We start from the raw sequence: 8,807 nt of genomic DNA, 5'->3' as shown, positions 1-8,807 counted from the left end.
CCAAGTATTGACTTAACTAGGTAAATGTAAATTGACTTCAACCTTGTCTTTGGCCAAGTCTACTTGATAGCTTATGATAATATGAAATGAAGTACACCAATATGGATGTGAGCATTGTGTTTGAGTTATTGTGAGAATAATTATTTTCTTCATATTTGGAACTGATAATGAGCATTCAAGGTGTTTATTTCCATCAGGTGATACTGAGCAAGTTTCTTAACCTCTGTGAACCTTTAGTGGTAACTACTTGATAAGCTTAGTGTGAAGAATAAATGAGATAATGTATGTAAATTCACCTTAACAGTACCTAGTAGGCTAGTATATAGTAAAAAACGATAGCTATTATTAATATATATACCATAGTAGTATATAGTAATTTTGTATTTCGGTATTGGATTTTGTAGCACCATTTAAATGGTAAAAGTCATCTAAATATTAGATCTTATGAGAGTAGCCCAGACTGTAGCAAGTGAAGAGAAAAACTTTTCACCTCTTTATTGTGGAGAATATTAAAACAGGGAGACCGAAGAGTGTAATGATCTCTTCATGTATTAACCAGGCCCAACACCCATGGCCAGTCTGGTTCCATCCATTTTCCATTTCCCTTTCTCATAATTTTTTTCAAAACAAATCCTAGAGATTACATCTTATATATAAATATTTCAGTACTTAAATGGTAAGGTCTCGTGTTTAAAAACAAAACCACAATATCATTACAAATAAAGACACACACACAAATCCTTAATCATATAACCAGTATTAAAACTCCAGTTTCTAGGAAATTGTTTTTAGTAGCATTATGGAGATGCATAAGAAGTAAATATAAAGAATATAGAGGAGGTTACTCTTTCAAAGAGGAAAAATTTCTGTTACAAGGACAGTAGACACCTTAGTAGACAAGTTTGGAGGTACAGACAAATGATTATAGGAAAGAAAATTAGTGGAAAGTAGAGGTAAGTTTGAAAGTAGGGGGCTGTGTCTTGCATATCCCAAATACCTAGTGTTTTTCTGTGAGCATAATAAGACACAGATGTTTATTGGGTGGGAAATGGAGTAGGTAAATATGGTGCAATTGCCAACAGCAACAAAGGGGAATGACTTTTAGAAAGGGTTGGGTTTTTGAAATGTAATCAACAAAGCATAGGAAGAAAGATCATTGGGCAAGCAAGAAAGAAAAAATAGGTGCTAATATAGGCACCACGTTTTAATAGAGATCGTTAAGCCAGTGAAGACAGTTTTGTTCTGTTTTTCCTTTTGGAAGAAAACAAGATAGGGAAGGGTAAGGACAACCCTATATTCTAACACCCCAATGTTGTGTTCAAAAAGGAATTAATAGAGAAATAATTCAGGATAAATTTATCACAGCCATTATCCAAATTTATAAAGAAAGCTTAAACCACATGGCGTGACTAGGGATGCCATTAATGCATAAAATCAGGAGATGGTTTGATATAGAATATGAGCTACAGAATTGTGGTTCTCATACTAGGGAGTCCAATTTTGCACCTGACTACAGATACAGAAGAACACCTGGACATTTTGGCCCAGTCTACTGAGTAGAGGATCACTGTATTTTGGCTTGATTGTGGGATGCTTGCCATTATTAGGATGTGATCCCCCCAGCTTGGGGTGGAGAGGCATGTGATTAATGTTTTTTCTTCATTGCCAGGAAGGCAGTAGAGTAATGATAATAAATAGCATGCAGTGAGCTTGCCTTCTTACAGTTTTCCAAGCAGTTTCACCTACTTTTACTCAATCTTTAGAAAGATCTTTTGAGATGGAATGATTAATACTCAAAGTGCTTAAATGACACCTCTAAGGTCACAAAGCAGTGATAAGACCTCAACCCAGGCCTGAGTCTCCTAGATCTGGCTTTCTTCCCATCACACTCTGAGCTTGATGAAACCCAAAGAGGATAGAGTCCAATATGTTTAATTCTGTTGTATAAAAATAAAACTTTAATGACTCCTACTAAATTATTTAAATTCAGCTGTTTGATTCAGCATAAAATTTAAATGCTCTCTTAAAATGTTTAATAGGTCTAATTTGTAAAATCCATGAAAGGATTTAGGATTAAGTAGTTTTCTTAACATCTAATTGGTTTCTAATAATTAGGTATATAATATATTTAAGGGGACTGAAATGGATTTCTTCTTTAAAAGTGAACTTTTAAAATATATTGCCCTATGAAAGTTGAACTGAATCTTCTTATTTATATAATTCATTTATGTTGAAAATTTTCTAAATATTATGCTCCAGCATGTAACTCTTGCCATATTTCCAGTAAACTTTTACTCTGTCAAATTTCTTTTCTAAAGGAAAAGGAGTTCATAGAAAAAAAAAACCTATCCTGATTATTAATCAAGTTTGAAGTCTAATTAAAATATGTAGAAATACTTAAACACACTAAAAAAATCAGGTCATATTAGTATTCTCCATATAGTGCTAAACCTACAAAAATGCAAACATTAGGAAATTATTTTTGTGTATATATGTAATATATATATGTGTATGTGTGTGTATATAATGTGTGTGTATACGTACAAATGTATATACATTTATACATATACATAGACCCCTTTCCTGATGGTAAAATCTTGTTTTAATTAGAGTATCAGCTGCTGGTGATACAATGTTAAATAATTAGGTTGGTCTGTAAAGCTGCCTTCAAATAGAGTAGGATGCTAATATGCAAAATCCATGCCTCTTAAAACACTGGACAGGTCAGGAAGGTCAATCATACTATTTCTACTCATAAAAATGGGGTTATAAATTCTTCCCTTTTAAGATAGTGATGTGGGTTCCACTGGAGTGTAATTCCGTAACAGTAGGGAATTTGTTCATGGCTGTATTTATTCACTGCCTAGAACAGTACCTAGAGCATATTAAGCATAACATAAGTGCTTATTACATAAATGCATTAATTGATGCAGAATGCTTTTTAAGGTGCACAACAGAAAGTTTTCAGGCTTAAAATCATCAGAGTTATCAAAGGTGTTAACTGGCACACAATCTCTATGTATTTCCCTCCCTTCCTTTCTCCTTCCTTCCCTACATTTTCATGAAAGTATACATCCTCTGTTAATGTTCTTAACCTTTACATCATAAGGTCATAAGTGGTTATTTTTTGCCATGAGGCAATAGCTCTATTTAGTTAGCCGTTAAACAATTACTGAGAACCTGCTCTGGGCCAGGCATCGTGCAAGGCACTAAAAAGACAAAGCCAGGTAAACGGCTCTCTTGGGGCTCACAGACCTACCTAAAGCTCTTTGTGATATACAGAGATGGTCGCAGTATTACTTTTTATGGTGCCAGAGATGTTAACAGGCAAAAACTCTGGAGAATCCGTAAGTTCCTAAATATTTTTCTTTCTGTATTATTTTCCTGAATTTTTCAAAAAGAAGCAAAGGCCTACTGTATTTGTTGTGAATAAAAAGGAGATTTTTCTTTTTATCATGTCAAACATTTAATTCCTCAGACACATAAATCCGAATACAATTAACCCCAAATTGTAAATTAGACACAGGAATCTGAACAAGAAAATTTTATGGAAATTGAGATGTCTAATTTATATATTTTATCCAAATGAAACCATTTTTTATTAACCTAATGTGGTTGGACACTTATTTTGTTTTTGTTTTGGACACTTATTTTGTTTTTAAAACAAAATATTTATTATTTATACATACTCTCAGTTATGAGGAATAGCTTCAGTGCTTTACAACCAGCAGTGCTTTTAAAATGTGCAGTGTACATTTTGAAGTTTTTCTAATCTGTAACCTAAATTTTCACATTCCTTGACCACCTGATATGCCACTTCTGGCTCCCCACCCCCACAGAACCTTGCCAGTTCAGCTATAAAATCAATTTACTGGTAAAGCCAAGAACATGAACACACCTTTTCAGTAAAAGCAGCCTACTGACAGCAAGGAGAATCAAGGCCAGGAAATGGTCATTTTTATACATAGAAAAACAGACAGAGGCAAAGGGGATCCAGCTAAGGCCAAGAGTCTGCTTATTTAAACAGACAAAAGAAGGGAAAAGCATATCAGCAGAGATTTTGTGGATTGAAATAGAAGCTTCTGATTCTTAATCCAGAATGATTTTGTTTTTACAAAATTTTTAAAAAATATTATAAGGATATAATTTTTTCCAAGTGCAATGTCAGCAAAACCCATTACATCTACTTTGAAAAACAGGTAGCTTTTTTGGCTAAATTTAGTTTGCCTTTACCAAGGAAAAGTGGTTGACTTGTGTGTACGTGTGAGTCAACCATTTTTTTGACTTAATTGCAAATTACTGAGTTCTCTTTTGAACAGTTACTTTACTATGTGTGAGCCTCACTTTTTTTTTGTTGTTTGTGTCAAATCTCAGGGGTTTAACTAAAATAACTACTAGTTTATGTATTTGGATACCTGGGTAGAGGGCTGCCTGGGAGGTAATCTTAATTCTTTTGGTCCCAAGTCTGAGAGCATAGCTCCTGGAAAATGGATCTATGCCTTGTGTAGCCAGTGGGAAACCATGTGGCACAAACATGGAGGGAGTGGTGAGATGTTGCTAGCATTAGAAGAAATGTTTTAAGTTTCCAACTAGAACACATTGGTCATCTGACCAATCTTTATTGAGAACCTACTATGTGCCAGACACTGCACCTGACACTGTGGAAGAAAACCACTCCTTTAGCATCAAATAGCCTGTGAGGTCTAAGACAGCAGAAGTCTAGGGAAGGGAAAACAAAGTGCTAATTGAAAGCCTGCCAGCTCTGGAGTTATCTGTATTCTTGGAGCAGACAGCAGTCCCCAAATTTGAATGGGAAGCTTGGAAACAAATAAGCATTCAGATGTATGGTGAGTCAGAGTTATGGAAGGCAAATTTTGAAAGATTAATTAGGCAGCAAGGGAGAAGTCCTCTTTGTAAGCAGTTTAAAACTGGGCCATAAAGGAGTTCCCTGGTGGCCTATGGTTAGGATCCCCGGCTTTCACTGCTGTGGCCCAGGTTCAGTTCCTGGTCTGGGAACTGAGATCCTGCAAGCCGTGGGGCATGGCCAAAAACAAACAAAAAAACTGGGCAATACAAGTAATGCAAATGTGGCTGGATCTTTTCAGCAGTCTAATTCTCTCTTTTCAGTTCATAATCGGTCTTTTGTAGCATTTCTCTGTTCCTTCTCTTAAAAAAAGATCTAAAAGGCATTGGTGAGTGCCGTGGATTTTATGTGTGTGTGTGTTGGGGGGAGGTAGCAAAAACAAAGATCCCTCTGAAATAATCCTGTCCCCCTTCAGGAATGAAGACCTCACTCTCTCCCAGGGCTGGGAGTCCTGCTGGCAGACTGTCCTCAGCTGTCAGTCCCCTTCAGGAAGTACCTCAACCAAAAAGGGCTGCTTTGCCCAGTGTTACACCCCTTTCCCGAACAGTCTGTATTCAAAGCCTAGTTCTTGTGGGCATGTAAAGGCCCAGCTGCCTCGCCCCAGTTCTGAATGGCCACTCCAGTGCCTAAATTCCCCCTGGAAATTGAGAGAATTCCCCTCAATTTTCTCATCTGGAAAATAGGAATAATAAAAGTTACTTCATATACGTGTGATAGCACATGCTGTGACATGATGTACTTAAATTTACTGCTACTACTTACTACTACTACTATTATTTAATGCTAAAGTATTCAGAGCCTATTTCACACAGGGGCACCAAGGGCAGACCTTGGAGGTGGCACTTGTGCCATCAACCTGTCCAGCTCTCTGGGTTCTGGGAATACAAGGGTAGAAACGAAATATTTTTTAAAAATATTTATTTATTTATTTATTTTGGCTGCACTGGCTCTTAGCTGCAGCTCACGGGATCTTCGTTGTGGTATGAATGCCGCACCTAGTTCCCCGACCAAGGATTGAACCCCGGCCCCCTGCATTGGGAGCATGGAGTCGTACCCACTGGACCACAAGAGAAGTCCCGCAGAACCCAAATGCTGATATAAGAATACACAAGTAGTGGCTGCCATCTGGTCTGAGGAACCCATTCTCTGATCCTTTTGGACCTTGACCCTATCCTGTCAACTTTGAGTCAAATGTGCCTACCAAAGTCAGGCCACCAGGGCCTGGATGATAACATTCTACAACCAGAGGAGTCCTGTACATGGGAATGACATAGTGAGACAAATACTGCATGATCTCACTTATATGTGGAAACTAAAATAGTCAAACTCATAAAAGCAGAGAGAAGAATGGTGGTTGCCAGAGGCTGGAGGTGGAGGTGGGGAATGAGAAGATATTGGTCAAGGGGTACAAAGTTTCAGCTGTGCAAGATGAATGAGTTCCGGAGAAATAACATGCAGCAAAGTGACTGTAGTTAACAATACTGTATTGTAGACTTGAAGTTTGCTAAGCGGGTAGGTCTTGAGGGCTCACCACACACACATACACACACACACACACACACATACACACAAAGAACGGAAAGAAAATAGTAACTATATGAGGCGATGGAGATGTTAAATATCTTGCTTGCACTGTTCATTTCACAATGTATATGTATATCAAAATGTCAAGTTGTACAACTTAAATATACACAATTTTATTTGTCAGTTTTACCTCAGTAAAGCTGTGTGTGTGTGTGTGTGTGTGTGAGAGAGAGAGAGAGAGAGAGAGAGAGAGAGAGAGAGAGAGAGAGAGGGAGAGAGAGAGAGAGAGAGAGAGAAAGATTTCAAGCCCTGCTCTCCACATCCCAGTCCTCACTACCCCTATCTCCCAGCTGATGATGGAGAAGTCCAGACTTGATCAGCACAAATTCTTGGGCTACAGCAATTTCTAACAGACTTCTCTGCTTCTGCCATCCTTCTTTCTGATCTGCTATGGTAGGGATCTAGATAAAATAAAATAATTTGCAAAAGAGGGGAAAAATGCAATAGTCCTAAAAGAAGCAACAATCGAATTTAACCTAGAATACGTATAATAATATGTATCATATTAATAATAATATGTATCATATCTGTAGCTATTTGTGACTTATTACCCATAATAGTTGGCACTTAAAAGTTTACAAAAGGTATTCTTTTTCATAAATTAGAATCGATGGCTTCCGTATAATAATGTCACTTGAGCTCACTTGATTCTGATATCTTTTCTTTTTTAAAAAAAATTTTTTTGGATTATAGTTGATTTACAATGTTGTGGTTGTTTCAGGTGTACAGCAAAGAGAATCTGTTATACATATACACATACATATATCCATTCTTTTTTTAGATTCTTTTCCTGTATAGGTCATTACGGAGTTGAATGAAAGAGAATTGAGTAGGGTTTCAGTTGATCCTGCAGGAAACGTGCAACGGGGTGTGTCACGCATTTGACTATCATCCCTTGTGTGCTGAAGCAGAAAAGAGTTTGAAGAGTTTGAGCATTCCTAGGACTGAATTAAGAGTTGGGGATGATGATTTTCTTCTAGTTTGGTCCTGGCTCTTCGATGCTCCCATTTTATTTTAGTAGCTACTGTGTAGGAGCAGCTATTAGACATACTTAACAGTCAATTGTGTGTGAGAGAGAGTCGAGGGACTGAGTCGAGTCCCTTGAAAAGAGAAATTAATTAAATAAATAAAGAAAAATTAATTAAAGCTGGAGATGGGTATTTTTCAGTATCTTTTCTAAACAACCTCTCCCTCCTGACCTTTAAGCAAGCAGCAAAAGAGAGCTGAACGCTTATCAGTTTGCCACAGCAGTGAGGCACCAAAGGCATTAAGCAGTATAATGTGAGTCAACTATGACCTAGGGTAGCTCTTATTTGCAGAGCAGTTCCCCTTTTTCTTGGGTTTATATCGAGATGGTTACCTTAAATTGGTTTCCTTTTGGGCACCTCAGGATTTTTTTAGAAATTGAAGTATAGTTGATTTACAAAGTTGTGTTAATTTCTGCTATTACAGCAAAGTGACTCAGCTATACATATACATATATATATACATATATATATGTATATATATATATATATATATACATTGTTTTTTATATTCTTTTCCATTATGGTTTATCCCAGGACATTGAATATAGTTCCCTGTGCTATACAGTAGGACCTTGTTGTCCATCCATTCCATATGTAATAGTTTGCATCTACTACCCCAAATTCTCAGTCCATCCCTTCCCCAACCCCTCCCCCTTGGCAACCACAAGTCTGTTCCTTATGTCCCTCAGGATTTTTTTTTTTGGCTGAGATGGTATACCTACTACATGACTGGACCCTAAGTTATTACCATAAGCTGGAATCTAGAGGGAACCACAGAATGATGAGGAATAGCATAGCATCCTATATAGCGGTTAATTACCTGGACTTTGATATTAGAAAGCCTGGGTTCAAATTCTGATACAGCCACTTAAGATCTTGGTGATCCTGGAGACTTGAATCGCTCAGAGCATCTTGTTTCCTTATTTTTAAAATAAAGAGAACAATAGTGATTCATACTTCATAGGGAAATGGAGATGAGTAAATAAAACAATGCACATAACGCACTGAGGAGAGGTTCTGACCCCAAGTAAGTCCTTAATACATGTGAGTTGCTTATATTATTATTATTTGGAAAATATCAGAACTTTCATTTTGCAAAACAGAAAAACAAGGACCTTTTATTTTTTATTATGATTATTATTTTAAATTTATTTTACTGAAGTATAGTTGATTTACAATGTTGTGCTAATTCCTGCTGTACAGCAAAGTGATTTAGTTATACATGTATATACATTCTTTTTCATATTCTTTCCCATTATGATTTATCACAGAGTATTGAATATAGTTCCCTGTGCTACATGGTAGGACCTTGTTGTTTATCCATCCTATAT

This window comes from Kogia breviceps, chromosome 3 (assembly GCF_026419965.1).
Source record: "Kogia breviceps isolate mKogBre1 chromosome 3, mKogBre1 haplotype 1, whole genome shotgun sequence".
Taxonomy (NCBI): Eukaryota; Metazoa; Chordata; class Mammalia; order Artiodactyla; family Physeteridae; genus Kogia; species Kogia breviceps.
The sequence above is the reverse complement of the archived record's forward strand: the minus strand, read 5'-3'. Positions refer to the sequence as shown.